We start from the raw sequence: 22180 nt of genomic DNA, 5'->3' as shown, positions 1-22180 counted from the left end.
GTTGGTAATCCAGGGTTTAGTGAGATATAGCACTGTACCTTGTGCATTCTTTGCTAGATGGGCGTGGGTGTGCACAGTGGTCTGCACCCAGAGGCCAGTTAAAATTGTATTCCCCTTAGAATAGGTGTATAACTCCCTGTTAGTGTTGCATGGTATGCAAGCCACTCCAAAAGCAGGGTTACCAGTTGTGGGGGCTGGGGAAGTGAATGCCTCCTGCAAGGTTTTTGCGTTTGTTCAAAGTTCCATAGGCCACAGAACCAGGGGAAGTCCGTGGCCCAACCATTCTTAAACTGTAATCCCATATTAAATCAGTACAGGTGCTGCCATAAGGGCTCAGAGTATTGCCCCATTTACATGGTTGCAGTGCCATTGAAATTTGACCCAGCTGCTCCTCCATACAGACAGAGGGGTGGCTGGGCCAAATTTCAATGTGTGGTGTTATGACTAGGTGCACGGGGTTGCTACGCCATTGAAATTTGGCTTGGCTGCCCCTCTGTCCAACCAGCCAGGTTAAATGGTTTTGCAATCTGGCACACGGATAGTCTGTTCCTGTATTGTGGAACGCAGGGGAGGCCCCAACTTGTTCATTGTATGGGTAAGAGGGAGGGGAGACTCCCCAGCTCAGAGAGGCCCTGGGTCCCCCTGGGAAGAGGAGGAGGGAGCGAGCGGGGACCAGAACAAGGTCCCTGCCTGTTGAGGGACTGGAATTTCCTCCCCACACCAAGAAATATTTGAATTGGTGTTATGTTGGATCATATTAAAGAAGTTCTGTATTAAAATCACAAATGAATTTGATTCCCCATAGTTGAAATACCAGGGTATTACTAATTAACAGGTCTCTTGGTTTTTGGTCTCTTTTATTTTTACTGTTTTTCTCCCTCTCTGTGTGAAACTTGCAAGTTCCTAAAACAGAGTCTGTTCTCAAAGCAATACTTTGTAACAACAACTACTCACACAGAGAGAATCTCAAAGCAATAATTTGTAACAACAGAAACAGCACACAGAGACTCCCCGCCCTTTTGTTGTATTCATCTCGCTTTGTTAACAATTGTGATTAAAATAGAGATAGAGGATGTATGTGGATGGATGCTTGGTGTGGATAATAAATGAATCATCAGGGAGGTGCTAGCCTAAGAATCCAGTGTCGATTGGCCGAAGAAGGCGTCAAGTGGAAACAACCAGAGGACCCCTGGAGGGTAGACTGGAATCCACCCAACAGCCTCAAGGATGGGAGAACCGAAGAACAAGATAACATCTGGCAGCATGGAGCCATCAGGAATGTGCCATCTGCTGAATGATTCAGCAACAGCGTGATGAAGCAATTCCCATAGACTATAATAGGAATAAATTCCTATAAAAATGGACTAGAAACTGAGAACTTTGGAGTCTGATTCTGCAAACCAACCTCCAGGAGCATCGGATGAGCATCTGACAAGGCCCTGCTCCCTCTTCGTGTCCAGGCCACCTGGCCAGTGGCTTGGCACAAGCAACTCTAAGGCTGGTGACTAAGATAACAACCTTGCAGAACCTCTGTGTGTGTATGAATGAATGTGTGAATAAATATGAAATTCAATGGAATGTTATAGCTATAACTGCTTACTATGATTCTTTCTGTATTCACAATAAATGTGGCATTTTGCCTTATTCCCTTTAATAAGATCCTGCTGGTTTTTATTTTATTAGTATAACATTGGCACTGTTGCCCAAAAGTGGAGAGATGTAGGTGATGCCATGACTCCAACCCTTTAGTCCTAGCAAACAGAGCTGGCTGACCACAGAGGGGAAATGCCTTTTGTAACCTCTGAAGGGGTGGTATAAAAACTGATCTTTGGGCAAAGGCCTGCCTGAGCTCTTAGTGTGATGATGCAACTCCACACTGACCCCTAATTAGGTATGGTTCTTAATGTATTTCTTTTGTCATTGTCCAGTTTTGTTGATATCCATGAAGTAGACTAGCATGGAGCTTCCGATTGGACATTTTGTTTTTGTATAGACATTCATTAAATCCTTTTACAGTTGCTAATGTAATCCTTCTGCCAGGTTTAGTTAGCAGCAACAAGAGCTGGGCTCAATATCTAGAGGTTCCTCTTTACAATACAAAAGAGAACTGATTTAAGCCCCTACCCAGTAATCTGGGACACATAAACATTACCCTGGGTCCCTCTCAGAGGCAAGTCTTCCTCACTCACAAGCACTGAGTCTGTGTGTAACAAAAGAAAACTTTGTTATTGAAAGGGAACCCAGCATTAATTTAGGAAAATGCCACAAGCTCAATTTGAAAGTGAGAACACCCACCCCACACTACACTGAGCAGTGTCCTTTTGTCTCAGTTCCCCACCTGGCAGTGCGAAAGTCTGATGCATGTTCCTCTTTCCTTCTGCTGCACCCCATTCCTCTTTTGACATGCCATTCCTCTTTCCTTCTGCTGCACCCCATTCACAGGTGCTTGTTCTTCATCAGTGAAGACCCAGAATTCAGAGATGCATTCATGTGTGTCAAGCAGTGCCTCCATTCCTGCTACCCCCTCCGCACCTGGCTCACAGCTGCCACTGTTCACTGGTGGCCAGCAGAGATAACAGCATCTCTGCCACTGTTCACAGCTAATGCTTGCTGCTCACGGCCACTTCTGGAATGCCACATTCTCAGGTTCCCCCCCTGAGCCCAGCTCTTGGTGATTTCACTGCGTAGTGGGGAACCTCTGTGCTACTGCCTCTTCATTGTCTTCTACTGCAACACTATCCTCATATCAGGCTGAAGGTTTAGCCCCAGGTCTGTTCATCAGTGACTTTACCTCTAGTAATCTCTGAACAGAAACAAGGACTCTTACCTGAGTGCACTCAGTGTATTTTTAAACATTGGCGAGGGGACGGTCCACTGGTGTCTAGGCTTCTTTAGGCATAATCAGAACCTGCCCCCGCCGCTCTCTCACCTTTGCATTCCTACCCTTGCTTAGCAAGTCAGGTTCAGTTTATTATTCAGTTGATTAGTGTGATACCCTCAATCAGGGCAGGTTAAATACATTTCTGCTGCTGCCGTATGAAAATAGGGTCTGCTCCTGAGATCTTTTTCCCCCAGTGCATCACTAGAAGTTGGGGAGAGCTCATTCAGACCCTGTTTACACTAATATCAGGTACCCAGGTAGCAGGGGCTCAGGTACCCAGGAAATGAGAATGATGTAACTTCCATATGGGAAAGATTAGTAGAATATAATTGTATTCATCAATATAAATTAAATTATCTTTTAATTATAAATGATAAACAAAAGAGGATTTTCCGCAGGACTGTAGTCACTTCCAAGGCCTCTTTCTCAGACAGTACTGTGTGATGACTGCCAGCATATCCCAGGATCAAATTTGATTTTCCAGCAATTTGGTTTCTCTCTAAGACAATGGAAATTTGAGGTAGTAACTTCCACATTATTTTTGATGGCTTCAGTCTCATTTTCAAAATGACTGTCTTCAGAGACCAAATTTTGGTTTGATGAAAAGCCCATTAAAGTCAATGGGACCTTTACTACTGACTTCAGTGGGCGTTAGATCACCCCAAGTGGGTGTGATAATTTCTCCAAGTCCTGGATAGTTATAGAGATGTCCTCCTTTATGGCTGAGCTTGATGACTGATTATCCTGTGGCGTGGAATGAAGATTATTATGATGTTTCCAATAATGTCCACAATGTGCTGAGTGCTGTACACACCTAAGAGGCACATGGTTTGCCTCAAAGACATCACAATCTAAGACAAAACAGACAGACAGTGAAGGGTAAGGGAACAAGTTACAACATACAAGTTATTCATCATGATGAGATTAGCCAAATTTCAATAATATAATGTTTGATAACACAACTCAGTAGTTCTTCAGATTTGTACATTATCCTCAGTTGTACCTCAGTCTGATCACTGTTAGCTAACTTCTTGTAGTTGTCGCAATAGAGCTGGGTCTTCAGGAGGGATCTGAATGGGGAGAGGGTAGTTGCCTTTTGGATCAGAACAAAAATGATGTCCCATCTGTGGGGGCAGAGTGGAAGAAAGCAGAAAGAAAATGGAATGGTAGAGGTGAGAGGACAACACCAAATGAATCAGAAAGGTACTGGAGGCAGAGTTAGATAGGGCTCTGAATGTAAGGAAAAGACACTTGATGTGATGGAAGAGTAGGGGCAAATGCAGGGTTTCAGAGAGGGAGGTATATGATTAGGGCAATGGACAAAGAAACTTAATTTAAAGGTAGCATACTGCATGGATTGGAGTGGAGCAATATGGGTGTCATGGAGGTAAGGGAGAATCTGGCAATGAGACAGGAGATTGACATTCTGAACTAGGGATTTGCCCTGGTAGGGGCAAAAAGAAAAGGACAGATCTTTAAGAAAGTTGCAGAGGATGGAGCAGCAGGATTTGTACATGGCTTGGATGACTCCTCAATTACATGCCTGAGTGACAGACTGAATGGTGGTGGTGGTAATAGGAAAAGAGAATGGATGTGGGAGCTGGGAGGGTATGGGAGAGTTCATTTTTGGGTCATGATAAACTAAATCTGACAACAAGTCTGTTATATCATTTACATTCTGCATTATTGTTTTGGTCTTTTCTCAAGTCCCGAGTAGAGCTGGAAAAAAATTTTCACACAGAGTTTGTTTGATGAAAAATGCAGTTTTGGTCAGTCAGAACTATTAATGAATTTGACACTAATCGCTTCAGGTGTTCACAAAACGGCCAGCAGAGGAGGAGGTGGTAGTACTGTTGTACCCTTCCTTCCACCCTTATTAGCTTTAGCCTAGTAGCTATAGGACTCATGGGGGAGACATCTCTGCTCTAGAACAGGTCTAAACGGGACATTTTTTATTCACTAACAGAACATTTCCCCAATTTTTCGGAACTGCCACCAAACTGAAATATCTGATTCACCCAGTTCTACTCCTGAGTACGCACGGTGTCACGTGACAAAGGTAAAGGAACATAGAAAGTAACTGTCTTCTAATATTGTATTTTATTAAGATAAAAATAACAGTATTATCTCTAAAGCTACCCTGATTCACTCTACCGATTTTGCTTAGCACCTTCTCCCACCTCCTTCTGCCTGGCTTTCTGCTACAGGTTTAGAGAAACAGAACACACATTCTCACTTATGAGGTCACCAGCTTAGAGGTCTTTTGCCAAATGTTTTTCTGAAATTAGCTATAAAGAAGTAGGCAATTGGGAATTTCAGGTTGGTTTAGCTGCTCAGGCTCTAAACAGGCCTTCCATTCTTCTTAAGTTTCAAGGTTAATAATAAGAAAAGGAACATTTCTATGAAAAATAATCACTGTCCACATTAAGTGGCTGTTTGGCCTTTTAGCTCTACATATTATGGATCTATGACAAAAGGTGTGTGTGGGGTGTGTGTGTGGTGTGTGTGTGTGGGGGGGGTTGTAGAAGGAATGGGGGGAAAGGGTCTGAAACCTGCAAATCTCTTATTTTTGTACATTCCTGGATCATAGAGTCTTTTTATAACTTAAAAAAATGCTCCTTCAGTTTATTCCAAATGTGAACCAAGAGCCGATTTGTATGGCCAAGTAATAAACAAGGATGAATCGTGGATGTCTAGGGAATGGGGGTAATGAACTGTAACAGCTCAGTTGCTTCAGTTGCAGAATGTTAAGTCAGAAATGAGTTACTGAAAATAAATAGAGAAACTGAAAACTCTGGGCCAATGAAAGGTTGCAGCCTGTTTTACTTCTTCCTAAGATCCCCTTTGTAGTGATCATATACTATTCTATGATATTATTTGTTTATTATATTGTAATAGTTATGAATCAATTATCGGCAAAACAGGGTTTAAGACAGCTTAGGAAAACTCTCATGAAAAATTACCAGTCTAGGCACAAAGTTTACTTACCAGCCCTTTACCCTGATGATCGATAATGAATTTTGCAGGGCAGACTTTTTTAGGAGCAGTCTGTAGAAAGGCATTTTGCAGCACCACACTGCTACATGGGAGTTTTTGTAGGAAAGGGCAGGAAGAAAAGCACATATCCCCACCTCATATGGCTGGCCAGCTCCCTTACCTGGTTCTTGAGGGTGGGATGTGGCCATGATGCTGGTTACTCCAACTCTTTCCTGTTCCCTTTCAGGTGAGTTGCACCAGGAGGGAGGAAAGATAACCTTGGCAGTAGCCCCATTCTGCTCAGCTCTTTACACAGGCTGCTCAGACGGGGGTCAGGCAGTGAGGTTCCTTAGTCCCCCCAACTCTGCAACCACACGAGGGCCAACTCTCATCTTGCCCTCTGTATTTTACCCAATCAAAACAAAAAAAAATCAACAAACCAATGTACTTGCTGTGGATGAGTGGACAAATAGAATTTTATAAGGTTGATTTTATACTTAAGATTTTATACACACACACACACATCACTGCCCCTAACAGTGTTCCATTTATTTCATTAATGTGCCACTTGCGAGCTGCAACTGGGAATTTCTCTGTCTCTCCACAACACACATACAGGGCCCAGATACACTAAAATAACTTATAATTTAAGAGTAAAATATAGCTACTCCGGTAATTATTACTGTATAAATAGTGGCACTATAATAAGGGATGGAGGTCTAAAAGTGCAATTTGAGATGCATTGTGGTGCTAAATTCTAATTACCAGCAGAATTAATTGCAGCTTTGATTCTGACAATGGAAGATTTTGTGGGAGTAAAGGTATATCTTTAATGAACCTGACTGTAACCTGAGCACATCAAAGTTACAGGTTTAATCCTACACACATATGTTCATTCATAGTTCCAGTCAACTCAGATGGAGATTTACATTTGACACTATGCCGTACCTTGCGGGCCAGTTGAGGTCTTGGGGTCTGGCTGAATTGTATGGGAGTTAGGCACCAAGGCACTCTTGATAATCCTATGAGATGCTTATCTATATCTTTAGGCACCTAAGTACTTTTGAAATTCTGGCCTTTAAGCCTCACAACGCTGAACGGAGCAATCACTAAATACCTTTAAAAAAATCTAGGCCCAAGAGGGTGCTAGAGAGCACTGCTTCCACGTGTTACCTGGAGGAATGCTGAGCAACAGTGAGATCTTGGTGATGAGGGGCACTCTAAGGAAGTACATAACTTTAGCGGATTACAGGGTGGCAGGGTGACTTTCTCCAGTATAGAAGGTGTTAGGTATTCTGGTGCAACACTAGTCTCAGTACTTTGAAGACTAAAACATGTTTGCTGGCCTTCTCACAAGGATATTTTGATGTACAGGATAACGGACAGATTTGATTATAAGGATTAAAAGCCTAAAGATGCAGATAGGCACCTAACAGGATTTTCAAAGGCACCTAAATTGCTTAACTTCCATTGACTTCAGTGAGACTTCGGAGTCTAACTTGCTTTGGCCTTTCTGCAAATCCTAGTAGTCTCCTATCTGCATCTGTAGGCTCCTAAATATCTCTGAAAATCTGGCCATAAATTCTGCTAATTGGGACAATTTTTGTTGTCTTTATGAAAGAAACATTTAATATTCATCTTCAAATACACAAAGACGTTGTCATTTGCCTAAAATCTTCAGATTTTTGGACTTAACATTCTTAACAGGCATGATTCATTCACAGCACTAAAGAGTACACACTTTGCCATTTGCAGTGCACTGCTCTACCAGGGGATCATGCCATGCAGAGCGGCTACACTCCAGCTCCATTTTCCTCCAAAGGCCCACAGATCGTATAAAGAGTATTTGCACAGAGAGCTTCCACAAGCTCCTGGGGAGGTGAGTACATTCTGTGCACCTACTACGAGAGCTGGCCAAAATGTGAGATTTCCAGTATGCAGGAAATGTTGCTTTTTCTAGACTTGGTTTAATTTCCCAGGACCATGACAGTGGTTGAGTGGAAGTGATACTTTTGTCTGTTTAATTGCTGCTACTAACAGTGGTAAAATTGAGAAGAATGTCATTTTCATTCAACCCCTGACAGGGATCCAAGAGTCTGGGGCTTCAGGGCAGCCTTGCCACGATGACTATGCCAGGCAGGGGACCTCAGGACTTCAAAGCCGCCGGCTCCACAGCTGAAAGTGTGGAAGTCCTAAAGCCCCAGATTCAGCTGGGGTACTCAGCATTTCCTGCGGCTGTGGAACTGGGAGTCAAGCCCAAGTTAGAGCTGTGACACTCAGGGCTGTCAGGCTTCTGGCTCCAAAGCAGGGAGCCTGGAAGCCCCAGCATGGATGTCTGCTCCAAAGCTATGGAGCCTTGTAGATCAGAGTTCCGAGTTCCAGGGCAGCTCAGATAAGTGTCTGCCCCAGAGCTACAGACCGCAAAAACCCAGGTTCCCCAGCAGCCCACCTAGCAAGCTGGCAGGAACCCAGGCAGATTTCCTTTGATTTGCTGAATCTTCATCAAACTCAAGATATTTCTGCAAAACATTTTGTTCTACAATTTGGCATTTTCTGACAGAACTGTTTTCTTGAAACATTGCTGACCAGTTCTACTTCTCCTCCTGCTGTTTTCACGGCCTTTTCCACCCATATTTGCATTCATTTGCTTCCCTTCTTACCTTGCGATGGAAGGGAACATTTGGTGCATAGTGGTTGAGACACCTGAAAGTTGAAAATTTTAGATAATATATCTGGTTTTTTTGCTGGTCAACCTATTTCTGCCGATTTTCAATGTGAGAATATATATATATAATATTAAGCAATGTACAATATATATATAGTCTATTTAGACTGATTTTATATATATATATATATATATATATATATAATCACTCTAATGAAATATGAGACATTGCTTAATATTATTATTTAATTACTAGTGTTTGTTTATGGTGTGGGAGAAATGTTATGATGGCAACATTTATTATTTAGTCTGCTAATAATGAGGTTTTATTATTGAATTCTTATTATTTTTCAAAAATTTGGTGGAAACACCAATAGATAACAATTCCTAAACTGGGTCTTGTCACAGCTAACCAAACAGGGCTCTTTATTGATAATGTAAATTCATGTGTGTCTGTTAGGGTGACATTTGCCCCTTCCCATGAACAGACCAAAGCATCTGGAATTGTTTGGGGAGAATGGAGGAAATGGAAGTCATCCCTCAAGCCCTAGGAAGACTGTGAGGCGGGTAGTAGAATTCTTACACAGCCTCTATGAAGTGTTTGAGGTCACTGGCGATGTGGCATTGAGAATCCAGGGAACTGTTTTCCAGCTTGCCCCCAAAATCTCCATGCTAGACTTTCAGAACTAGTGAGGAACTTCTCCATGGACCACAAGACCATGCCTAGATGATTTGCCTATTGTCCTCTTGTCCTGTGCAACACTCTGTGGGTATGTCTACACTTCAGCTGAGAGCTGTGATTGCCAGCCCAGGAAGACAGACTTGTGTTAGCACAGCTCAAGATAGCATGCTAAAAATAGTAGGGTTGACAGACTGGGTAGCAGCTTGCTCTAGCCGCTCAAATCCAGGCCAGCCCAACTCCCAGGGTCTGAGCTCAGGTAGGTAGCCCGAGCCACCACTAGTGCCGCAACATCAATGCTGCTATTTTTTAACGTGCTGGTTTAAGCTGAGTTAGCTCCAGTTTGTCTACCCATGCTGGGAATCACACCTCCCGGCTGCAGTGTAGACATACTCTGTGCGGCTTAAATGATGTGATAGGCCTTGATCCTCTGCCCTCTCTTTGGAGTTGGATTTAACTCTTTATAAACAAATACAGCCCAGCTCTGGGATCCTAGAAATGCCATATTCTGTATCCTGCGAGTAAAGACAAACAAAGGAAAGGCAGACAAATAGGATGTAAAAGATAAAACAAAGAAACAAAAGGAAGTGAGAGAGAAAAGTTAAAGAAACTGAGAAAGAAAAGCATGTCAGAGAACAACAGCATGGAAAACAACAAGAGCACAGAACAAGCACATAGGCAAGAGACAGATTTAGGAACAAAATGAGAGTGTCCTGTAACAAAGGAATACATCATAAAGAAACTAAAAGCAAAGCACAAAACTTCACAAGAAAAGTATTTGCACCAGATTTTATGAAACATGCCCCAGTTGCTGTAAGACAAAATGTATGTTTCAACTTTAAAGTGACGCTGCTGAAGTGACTGTAAAGCTGTCATTGTGAAGACCCCTCGTTATTCACTCTTAACGACTTCCATATCAAATCTGTTCAGTTTGTAAGTCTGAGGATGATTTTCCTAAATGCCTGCACTCAGAATTCCATCTGGTATCTGAAAAGCGAGAATTGTGTGTGTGTTTGTCTATTACATCACCATCAATAATAAAGAAATTGCAGTTGGAATTTATTTAGCAATTCTGGGAAAGACACAATAGTATTCAACTCACCCTGTCCTAGCTCTTTATAGTGCTAACAGTAGTAAAAAAATTTTTTTGTCAGTAAGCTGACGTGATCCTAATGCTCATGGGGAACAGATACATAAAAAGATGCCATTTTAAAAAAAGTCACTTTTCTGACAATAATCACACTTTAACCCAGAATTTCTTTCTAGTGATTATTTTCTATCAGCATATTTAGTAAGACTTCAAACACATTCTAAGTAATAGAAAAATGGATATAAACTTAACTAATGAGCTGCAGTTTTTGGATGTGGGAAGGCCCTTAAAAAGATACATTTCTTGAATCTGGACTACATTGCGACACCAATTTCCCCATTGCTTAAAACTTATTGCATAATATGACTCTATGTCTTTGATTCATTATATGTGCTTTCATGCACTTTCTGTTTCTGAATGGGGGATTATTGTGTAAAGAACAGATCCTGCAATCACACATAAGTAGCTTTATTCGGGTGATTATACCCGCTGTGGACTCCTCATGTGAGCAAAGTTACTTATGTGCGCACTGAAAATATTTCCAGGGTGAAGCCCCAAGATTTTACTTGTTTGTTTGCACATTCTGTTTTTTGAGTGTTAAAAGCAATGAAGAGCTGTGGGTCAAGAGAGGGCCAGACAGCATGGCTCCCAAGCAACAGTGTCAGGGAGTTGGGGTAGAACCTCAAGCGCCCAGAGCTGCTACAGAGGCACAGCCTTCTCTACAGGTGGTCCTGTATTCACCCCGTGGATCGTAGGGAATCTTTAGTTTTTTATGGTCCGGATCCTCTCATTTTCCTGCAGGGATTAAAGAGCAAATACTACCTCCAGTGAAAGAAGGCAGAGGCATCTCCACAAAGAACCTATCAGAGTCTGCTGCCACCTAAGAGGGTATTGCTACATGAGACCCTTAGGCAAGGCATTAGTACATTTCTCTAACAGGTGAACATGGAGACATTTGGGGGCCCTTGTTTTCCCCTGCAAAATCTGAGTAACTCCCACTGAAATCAATGACAGTAAGTTATTCACCCTGGAGGAGATGGAACTGTGTGGAATAGTGTCCAGAGTCTTCACAGATTTTAGACTTCTTAAAGATGTGTGGTCAAATTCTGTGGTCTTGAATTGAGCAAAACGCCCATTGACTTTGATGGGAGTTTTTCCGCAATTGAGGACTATAGATTTTAGACTCTCTGTGTTGGAGCCAGATCCTCAGCTGTTGTAAATAGACAGAGCTAGGATGATTGATATAGATCAACCAAGGATCTGGCCCATTAATTATATGTTTTAGCCTCATAAAGACGTGTTACTTTTTATGATTTTAAGCATTCAGGCAACACATCCAGTAATACTAGCTCTACATTCATCTGGCCGCAGTGTGACCCATACTTCCTTTTCAGAACACCACTATCTAAGTGCTTACAATCAAATGCAGTCAGAATGTCTGCACTGATGCTTGTTTAAAAAACGGCCAAACATATTTTACATACCAGACTGATAATAGCAGCAAATAGTAGCAAAATTGTCCCTTGTTTTACGCATACCTTGTGTGATAAATATAAGTAGCTAAAATGCCTTTCAAATTACCCAAGAAATCAAAACTGGTATATTAACCAATAATGTTCTTATATGCAACATAGCTGTATTGTAGCAACTTTATCAGTTGTATCTTTTTTGACAGTCTTTTCACTTCATGACCTTGAACAGTGATGTTATGAAGTAAATGGTTTGTATGTAGTTTGTGCGGATATTCTTCCTCTGTAAATTTCAGTTGGATAAAAAGTAAGAAAAATCTTATTTGATATTGCCAAAACTTGATTCTTTTTTTGCATACTGCTGATGGCCTTGTCTAATTGTTAGCTGGAATGGGAGACATTAATCCAAATATTGATCTAGGTCACGTACCTTGTTTCTACTTTTTTTCGCTTTGCTTTTCAATACAGCAGCTAGGCTAATAAAAATGTTTCTTGGCAGAGGATATTTATTTTGTGACTGTGAAGTAACTAACACAGTGATCTGGGGGGCTTGCAAACTTGTGCTCAGAGTCTACTATGGATACTGAAGTAACTAATATAGACTTCCTTTATAGCTAGGTTATGCTCCTTGTCAAATCAGACACCACTTTTAAAAGATGCAGTGAAAACATCTTACGTTTATATAGGGAATCAGTTTTAGCTGCATCATAAAAAGAATCTGTCTGAGACACCATGAAACCAGCAGCTAGAGAAGCACCCCAAATCAGCACAAAATTGGCGCTTTAGAAATTTAATGTAAAAGAAAGTTTAATTAACTAGAACCACATAGGTACTTGTCCTTAGACAAAAGAAATAGGATACTCTTATGTACTCCTTTCCATGAAACAAGAATGAGGGGATGTTTAAAAAATGGGAAAGGCCACAAATTTTAAAGCTGAAAAAAGACGAAATACTTTCCCAAACAGTACCTAATTTACTTTCAGAACTTATTATCATGACATCACATTGACATATCTTATCAAGAGCTTAGTATGATTCCAACAAGTACTGGACACTTATGTGGCTAAGAGATATAAACCCTCATGCTATAGGGCCTATCACTAACTGACATAGTTAGGAAGAAACTTCTCATATGGGCAGGTGATAGTAGTTCATCATGAGATGTCTTGCACCTTTCTCCAAAGCACTGGCTATTGTCAGACAGAGAGAATACTGGACTTGATAAGCAGTTGATCTAATCTAGTATGGCAGTTCTTATATTCCTAGGTAGCTACAACTCAAGTGGGACAAAAATCACACTACTGTATTTTAACAACAAAAATGCTAATTCATCAAGAACTGTGATGAGATGGAACAGGAGACTTGAAGATTTCATGCTTTCATCAAAGAGACGATCCCCATCAAGTGTGAACAGTTCTACAAAGGGAGAAGGGTTTTCTATAGCGGAAGCCCAGAAAAGAGGAAAAATCTATCCAAGGCCTCCCTTCCAAGGTAAGTTCTTTAGGAGGACATATTCATATTTTTAAGGAGAGAGAATCTATGTAGTCCCACAGTACTTACATTTCCAAAGCTATCTGACTATATTTTTCCACTCTTTTTAATCAGTGTAGATAAACACAATAAGATAAAATACTTCTATTTACAAAAAAGAAATAGGTTTTAAATAGCTTATATGAACAGACAGTTGTCTGTTTTCCAGTTTTGTTGCTATTTTTCTGTTGTGCCACTAAAGTTTATGCATTTGAACAGCAGTTTAATTATTTCACAGCCTATGAGATGCTGTTGCACAGCATGCATATAGCAGTGGTGAAGGTTTGGAACACAGAGGACATTTTTGTGGCCTAGTTTCACCAATGCAGATGTTGCAGGGTAGTGAAAAGCATGTGGCTGATGACAAGGACTGCATCTGCTGAAAATGTTTTAAAATATAATTACATAAAACAGGACAACCACTGTTCTAAAGGGCTTATTAATAGACAATAATGGGTGAACCTAAAAACACTGGGTGATTCAGCTCAGTTAAGCGCCCAAAAATTCAGATGCTTTAATCAAACTTTACATTAAGATTCTGAACCACTTGAGTCTGCAGAAAAGGGAAGGTATTGTGATGAGAAAAGGCTTTCCAGTGAAATCTCTAATAATTCTGCTTCCAGCTTGACTAGAAATATAATGAACACAGTCCCTCTTCTGGCATTTCTGCATTTTTGCTTCTGGTCTTGGCTAGAACCTTGCCCACTAATATCTATATAGCTATAGATATTCCAAATGCTTCCAGACCTAAAAAAAGACCAGTTCAATGCAAGTTTTAGGTGATGGCTCAAGAGAAGGAGGAGTTCTTAATTTATTTACTCTGCAGTTTGGGAGAAAAAGGTTTCACATATTGGGTTGAGATGACCAAAAAGCCATACCTAGCTAGAATGGGCCCCCACCTATATCAGACTCAAAAGCCAGAGACAGTTTTATTGCTTGAACCATAAATACGTGATTCTTCAGAATACTTGAGAAGTTGGCCTGGGGATGATAATAACTTACATTTATATAGCACTTGTCATCTGGAAGAATATAAAAATGCTTTGCAAACTGCAGCATAAATTTAGGAGTTACTTCAGGGCCCACTAAACGCAGCTCTTTCTGGGGCAACACGAAATAAATGTGTAACGGTGCATGGCAACACTACCTACCACTTTAGGAACCAATTTAGAAAAACAATAAAACCAAAGCACTGAAAAGAAGACAGACCTTTTTGAAGGCTCAAATCTCTTTGGACAAGAACTCCTTTCAATCAGTTTTTTGGCTTCCTGAAAGTGCCTTTTACTGTTACTTACCTTTACATTTATCATCTTGCAAATCCTTTTTAAGGCCTGGGTTCTGTAGATCTGGTGCACTCATCTGGTATGGCTGCTCTCTTTAAATCATGAATACCTGTTCATTTTGAGGCAAAACCCCAGGGTTGATGACATTTGAAATAATTAGCTGGCCCAGCAAAAGCTGTTAAACTTAATGAAACCAACACCATGGATCTGTTGGATATCATCAAAAGAAGTTTTGAAGGTGTAAGAGCAAAACAGATCATAGATCAAGTTAGTGGGTGGCTGAAAATGAAAAAGAAGCGCTGCCATGGTGGGGTGGGGAATGGGGGGGGGGAAATAGGAATCATCGTGTCCCAGCCAGAATGATGAGTTCAAACCTGATTGTACTAGCCTGGCAGAAGAGAAATAAGAGATGAGTATCAAGCCTATCAAGATGAAGAGCTGGAGGGAAAATAAAAGTAGTCAAGGGAAAGATGAAGTACTGTAACTGGGTGTGTTGAGAAGGAGGAGGGAGAAGTATTGGGTATGAGGAAGGTTGAAGTGGGCAAGAGAAAGATTGTTTTAAAAAACTGGTTAAGAGTGGAATAAACAGACCAATATTTATGGCCTTGTCTGAAGCCATTCAAGCTTTTGAATCTCTTGACTCTTCTTATGGAGAAACATTGATAATTTACAGTAGACATCCAATAGGTCTATCAGAGCTGCAGCTTGTTGTTTACCAAAATGTGACACTGAACGTGTAAGCCTCTCTAACATTACCTATTCATTGCTCTTTACTTGTGCTGTTTATGATGAAAATTATTCTACTGTACTGCTGAGCTGCCAGTCTGTTTCCAGGTCTCTGAAAGGCAGCCAACAGAGCAGTAAATGGGATGGGTCCCCATTTTAAAATGGGCCTCAAGCTGACTTATTAATGTTGTGCTCCCAATTTTGTATGCTCAGTCAATTGTGGGCAAAATTTAATTTCTAGCCCAATTAATTGTGAACATCCAGCTACCAGATTTGGAGAAAATTGGTTAAATTTACAATTGAATGGATTACAGGTGGCTGAGACCTTTGTGAATGAGTTCTGGTGCATGGAATTGGGATGAACGTACATTTGCTTTCTTCTGACTTTATTTCCTTATATTTTTCAAAGTGCAGTGATGCTCTAGATATCCCAATGGCAGAACTCACTACTGCCTATTTCAGGTGTGAAGGATGTGAAAGTAGTCTACAGTAATGGAGCAAAATCTGTCAGGAGGAGGATATGAGCTTACACAGCATATTCCCCCCTCTAAGTCCATGGAATCCCATTTGTGCAAATAACACGTGGGAGAGTCTCAGGTGAAATCCGGATTCAAGTCAAGTCAATGGCAGAACTCCCTTTGACTTCAGTGAGGCCAAGATATCATCCCCAGTCTGTTGCAAGGGTCAGGGGATCATGGCCCAAGGAGAACCATCCTACATGGGATTTAGTATTGACTGTCATTATTTCCTATGAGGACTTGTTCTGAACTCCAGTCATCTTGGAAGTGGGGTTAGAGAGCAGGCATATGCTACCACAAGGAGGTGGTAGGATCTAGAGAGTAATATAGAGTGGCTGACATTCTATGCAAATAGGCCAGGCCTCTGTAGTGGCCCAAGAACTGTATAACTAACTTCCTTGCAGATTTCAGCACATTTCCAGGGTTGAAGGGCCTCACCCTGTCTCACTATGCAGGGAGGTAAACCCTATTCTCTGACCATATGATGTGTGGAGAAACTCCACAAGTTTCTGATAAAAAAAATTTCCCACACAAAATCACTCTTCCTATGGGTTTTTTTCCACAGTAGGGCTTGATATAATCTTCAATTAAGCTTACCCAGAGGGCTCACACACTTGGCAAGTTTTCATTTGCATCAAGAGTTTGCTTTCAAAGTGGATTTTCCCAAGCTGTCCTAGCTGTAGTATGTCCTATTCATGGATAGTTACACTTTCATCTCTAACCATGAAAACAGACTCTTGGCTTTTAAATTTAGTCAGACATTAATACAACTAGTAAATTACAGTAGTTAGTAAGTAAGGACAGAAATTTGGTGCCTGACTCTGCATTTCTTACTCACTACAGTGGGAATTTACTCATGTGAGTAAACATTGCTCAGTTCAAGAAAGGAGTGTAGAACCTGGCCCATAATCAGTGACAGGAAATTAAAGTCTAGAATGACTCTGCTAGCAGGAACCAAGGGTCCTGGAACAATCTGTATAGTGGGGTTGCTGAGAGCCACTGAACCAAACTGTAAGCCCTGTGTATGATGGAAACCACTTGAAGTCAGGGGTGCAACAGTTGACCCAGCACCCCTAGCTCCAGCACCTATGACAGGAACATCCTGGATCGGAAATCCCAGCATGAAGAACATCTATAAAATCTTTCCTTCTATCCTGTGCAGCATATTTAAATTCCCTTTTGAAAACATTTTCGATTCAAGTCTTGCTGTCTTCCTCTGTACTATATTATAAAACTTCCACATGACCCAAGCCCAAAAGTCAATTCTGTGAAACCTTGATAAATGGACAAGTGACAAGGGTCAAATCATACCCTTTTGAGATGTTGGTGGTGGGAATGGAAAGTGCTTAAACAGAAAATTTCAGCAGATTTCTGTTCTTCATGACTAATGCCACTTCCTTTCAGATTATGGCCTTTTGAATTGGTCTGTGGATATGGATATGGATATGAAAGGAGTACGTGTCTAGTAGAATTGAAATGACAGACTGTCGTCAGGGAAGATGGCTGCTATTTGCTAAAGCCTTGCTGTGAGGCTGTCCCTAGTAAAGATGACTGCCATTTCCCACTGTTTTAATGGATCTGAATCAGAGCCTCCCCACAGGGATGGTGCCCTCATTTCGCTGTTGCACAGCTCTCCATCTTGAAACCCATTGGCGCGGGACACAAGGAATTGAAACTTTTGACAAATGTCAAAAATGTGCAACCGTCTTGGTTTTGTTGTCTGGTGTGCTGTAAATGACAGATTATAATGACTTTTAACTATAAAACCTTTTGTTAAGCAAATTCTTACTGGCTGAAGTATATAAATCGGTTTAAAAAAAAACCCAGGGAGCCCTAGAAAAGCAGAAATTCCATCCTGTGTAACCATAAGTCCCCCCACCTCCACACACAGGTTATCTGCAAGGGTGTGACATTCCCTCAGTGCAAACTCCTCAGTGGTTTGAGCGTTGGCCTGCTAAACCCAGGGTTGTGAGTTCAATCCTTGAGGGGGCCATTTAGGGATCTGGGGCAAAAATTGGGGATTGGTCCTGCTTTGAGCAGGGGGTTGGACTAGATGACCTCCTGAGGTCCCTTCCAACCCTGATATTCTATGATTCTATGAATTCTTCTACTCTTACAAAAAAAGGCAAGTCATGAGACACCTCTTACCCTATTGCCCACACAGCATGTTTCTATTGACAGTGACAGATTCTGCATCTTCACAAGGAACTTTCTTTAGCCTTCAGCAGATAAGGGGAAATACCACAATCTCCCTCATTTTATAACACAAAATCTTAATTACCAGCTCAGCAACATTAACAAATACTCAGTCTATCTACATATGTAAAGGGTCTTTATTATGAGCTCCAGAGAAGTCTTTTCAGTGGATGCTGCTAAAAGGCTGCATCACTTCCCCTCCTCAGCCGCTGCTGGCAGGTTTGGTGGAGGGGATGTTGGCAGATTGCTTGTGCCACTGAGTCTCCCACTCTCCCAAGTAGTCTTTCTACCATTGGGATCCTTCTGCTACGGACTGGAGTATGGCTAGCCCAGAATCTCTCTAGTTCAGAGTCAGGGAGCCTAATTAATAAAGAGGACATTTCTCCTCCCTTGGGTTAGAATACTGTATATTTATGTTTGGGAAATAGAGAGGACATAGAAAGCAAACAAATTTTTGTAATGATATTAAATACAAAAGATCATCAGCAGGAGGTACAGCATCTCAATTTGCTGTAGCTGGATTCAGCTATTTTAGCTTGAGCTCTAACTGAGTAAGACACTGTCTACATTACAACTATAACTGAGTTAAGGGACTCGGTTCCAAGCTCTGTGGCCTATGATGCAGTTACAACATGGTTTATGAGCTGCAGTGGAGCTATTATAGAGTAGATGGGAGCTAACTTTGAAACCATGCTGTAATGGCATTGGGAGCAACCAGATGGGAATTGAGTCCCCTGACTCAATTACAGTTGTAATTTTGACAAGCCCTAATTCTTAAAGCAGGTTAAAAGCAGAAGGGGCAGAGTAGCATTAAGTGCCGTAAGTGAAAGGTGATTTTTTCTTGGGGGGGGGAGCAGATTCACAGTACTATAATCTGAGGTTCAGTAAGCATTATACAAGCCTCTCTGTGGGATCCCATGTGCACTTCACATTATTTTGCTTTTAGTGACTCTCAGAATATTTGACGCATTTGTTTGTCTTAAATACGCAAACTTGCAGTGCAGTGTGACGCATACAATCCCTTTACTTCAGAGAGGTGTTACTTTTCCAGTCTTTGATAATCTGTCTGCTAAATATAATCCTTTTATCAAGGGAGGATGACTTTCCTATTTCAATAAGTAAGCACTGTTTGCCATAATTATTTACATACTATTCATTTATCTTTGTATTTAAAAGAGAAATGACATGTTTGACTCAAAGCAAAAACATTTTAGTCAGGGGATGTTGGAAGAGACTAAGACTAATATATCAAATCATAGCAGACTGTTTTGTCAGTGAACAGAAGGAAAGGAACCCTCAGTTACTCTATCACAAGGAAGCAGGCAGAATCTGGCTGCCTGGAACATTTCCATATGCAGGATCATGTCTGTCTGTTTTTTGCAGTAAGTGAATGGGTTGAATTTTCAAATTGTTAGGGCTTAATTTTCTATTAGATTGTTTTTGTTGCTGCTGTTGCTCTGGCAGCATAAGGAGGTAGAAACAGCCCCTGAGTGTCACCCCCAGGCTCCTAGGGTGAAATCTTGGCTCCGTTATAGTCAAAAGGAGTTTTGCTGTTGCTGTCAGTGGAATCAGGATTTCATCATTGCTGTTTACCTATTTGATCTCAATGTACAACATTTTCATACAAAGCATCCAGTAGATTGTAAACTCTCCAGGGTGAGAACCTGTTGTTTTCTGCCATAGTTCAACAATTGTACATAGGTGTGTACGCCTATTAAAATGATTACTAATTAGACAAAATGAAAGAGGAGAAATGTGATAGACAGATGCTAAGAGGAGATCAGACAAACATACTACTGAAGGCAAACCATTACCTTTCTGAAATAAGCCTTTCAAGCACAGGAAAATGCTCCATCCTAGATAGTTGTACTTTTCTTTCCTTCTTTGAATTCCATGGGTTGATCAGCTAGGTAGTAAAAGAAAAGGCTGAACAGGTCAAAACTGAAAAAGGAGACATGGGAGGAGCAACTGGAAAAAAGTTAGTGTCTGCCAGGGTTTGGAATGGAGATAGAAAGAAAGAATTGAAGGAGTAGGAAAAAGGAGAGCTGTTAAATGAGTAACTTAGACTGGAATGGAAATGGAAAATAGAGAGAAATGGAAAATCGAATAGGGACATGGCTCAAAAGACAAAGACAAAAAACAAACAAACAAACCAACCCACAGAAATGAAGAGTTGCAAATGTAAGAAGTGCAAACCTGTATATACAAAAGTAAAGATAGCAAAATGGAGTGACAATCCAATTATTAGAATAGGGAAAAAAGTCACAAATATGGAAAGTTACTTTACTTCAAAGATAACGAAGAAAATCTCCAGAGTCCTGTAAAAATTTTCATTGTGAACTTGTTATAGAATTTAACTTTTATAATCTAATTTCAGTGTCTGTTGCTGGAGTGGCCAAAGCTCAAGGGCAGACAAACAGGAAGGCATACCATTGAAATCAAATCTAAATCCAGACATGAACCTGGTTTTCAACTTAGAGCCTGACTCTAAATCCCTTTAAAGTTTGCTTGTCACTTAATTGCACTACGGAATCTTGGCAGTCTCCTCACATCACAATTCTAAGCTGTCAAAGTAAGGAAAAGTACATCTAAAGCCTCACTAACTACTGTCAACTTTTAGAAACTATTTTCTGACTGCAAGCAATTAAGGCCTGAGCTAGAAAATTAAGGCCCATCAAGCTTACTTGGGCCCTTGTTTTATTAGGTGGCCTTTCTGAGATAATAAAGCCCACCTTAATTTATCATATCCAGAACTAAGGGGCTTTGATCTGAAGTTTCATGTAGTGCAGCTTTCATTTGAACTGACATACAAATAAAAAACTCAATTAAAATACTAAAAAAAATGCTCCCAGGTCACTCTTTAGTTCCAATTACATGCATGGGTAGTGACAAACTTTTTAACTACTATACTGCCTTTGGACATCTGGGGTATATCCAGCGAAGTGTAGTGCTATGACCATATGCCCTGTGTTTTGACAAGCTACTGAAACCAAAGGGCCCTCCTCCAGGAAAAGTTAGGTCCTAGACATGTTCTATGGTTGCAGCACACAAAGGATTAAGCGCTGTGTGATTCTGCAGATGGGGAGCATCCTTCCATAACAGTGGCACCCCAATAATCCCATGAATATATGCTAAATAATTAAACATTCTGGTGAAGTTGCATACCATAAGCAAATCTCTGGTCCCTAAATGCTCTCTAAAACGGAGACTATTCTACAGCGCTGATAAAAGCTGAATTCAGATTTCAGGCTGGGATCACTTGCTATGCCACAGACAATAAGAATGGGATTTCAAAACAGAATATCTCATCAATCATCTCTGAAAATAATGAACAGACTAGTTCCTATTGAACATTTGGGCATGATTGTGATCTTATTTACTGTTCAGCAGCCTTGCATAGGTGTAATGCTGCTGATTTAAATGGTGCTACCCCGACTCACACTGCTGTGCATAAGACTAGGAGCAGGTCTCTTGTGAGCACATAACAAGATCCAATAGTCCTATGCCATGGAAAGACTATAATGTGTAGTATGATCCAGTAGCAGCTCACTGAGTTCAGAGGGCTGCCTCAGGCTTAATTTGAAGCAACCTCTACAAAATGTTCAGCTTAGGCTTTTACTTGTGGTTTGCTTTAACCACAGAAGCTTCTGTTGGGTAATGGGTCTGATATCTGCAGAGAGCAGAGTCCCTCGCTCCTGCTGCATTATGTTAATCGACTGAAGCATGATAATTTTAAGGGATAATTTTGTTCAGATTCCGTAGAAATTCTGCAATGAAAACTACAGTGCATACCTGAACAAAGTGGTATATTAACAGGTTGGAGAAAGGGCAGTTTTCTCCTCAATCTGTTTTTCTATCCAGTCATGGAATAGACACCTCTATGGATTGTATGTGTGTGTATGTGTAAATGTAGGAAAGGGATAAGCAAATAAGAGGGTTAGTATTATTCACAGAATTGTTATTTATTATTATTATTATTTGTATTTACAGTAGGGACTCGAGGCCTCATGTGAGATGAGGGCTCCATGGAGCTAGGCACTATATAACATATAGCAAGAGACAGTCCCCAACCCAAAGGACTTGTGATCCAAACATAGAAGACAAAGGGTAGGAGGAAGAGACAAGAGAGTATTATTACTCCCATTTTCCAGATGAGGAATTTAAGCA

General features: G+C 40.9%; 1 long non-coding RNA gene across 1 annotated transcript in view; it reads left to right on the top strand.

The window, feature by feature from the left end:
- LOC142071776 (uncharacterized) overlaps positions 1 to 7685 on the top strand; it is a 40647-nt gene extending 32962 nt beyond the window's left edge. The window contains exon 3 of the long non-coding RNA XR_012667970.1: positions 7613 to 7685. This is a non-coding gene — a long non-coding RNA (uncharacterized LOC142071776). The remainder of the gene's footprint in view (positions 1 to 7612) is intronic.
- The last annotated feature ends 14495 nt before the right edge of the window (positions 7686 to 22180 follow it).

Source organism: Caretta caretta, chromosome 4, assembly GCF_965140235.1.
Source record: "Caretta caretta isolate rCarCar2 chromosome 4, rCarCar1.hap1, whole genome shotgun sequence".
Classification (NCBI taxonomy): Eukaryota; Metazoa; Chordata; order Testudines; family Cheloniidae; genus Caretta; species Caretta caretta.
The sequence above is the reverse complement of the archived record's forward strand: the minus strand, read 5'-3'. Positions and strand labels throughout refer to the sequence as shown.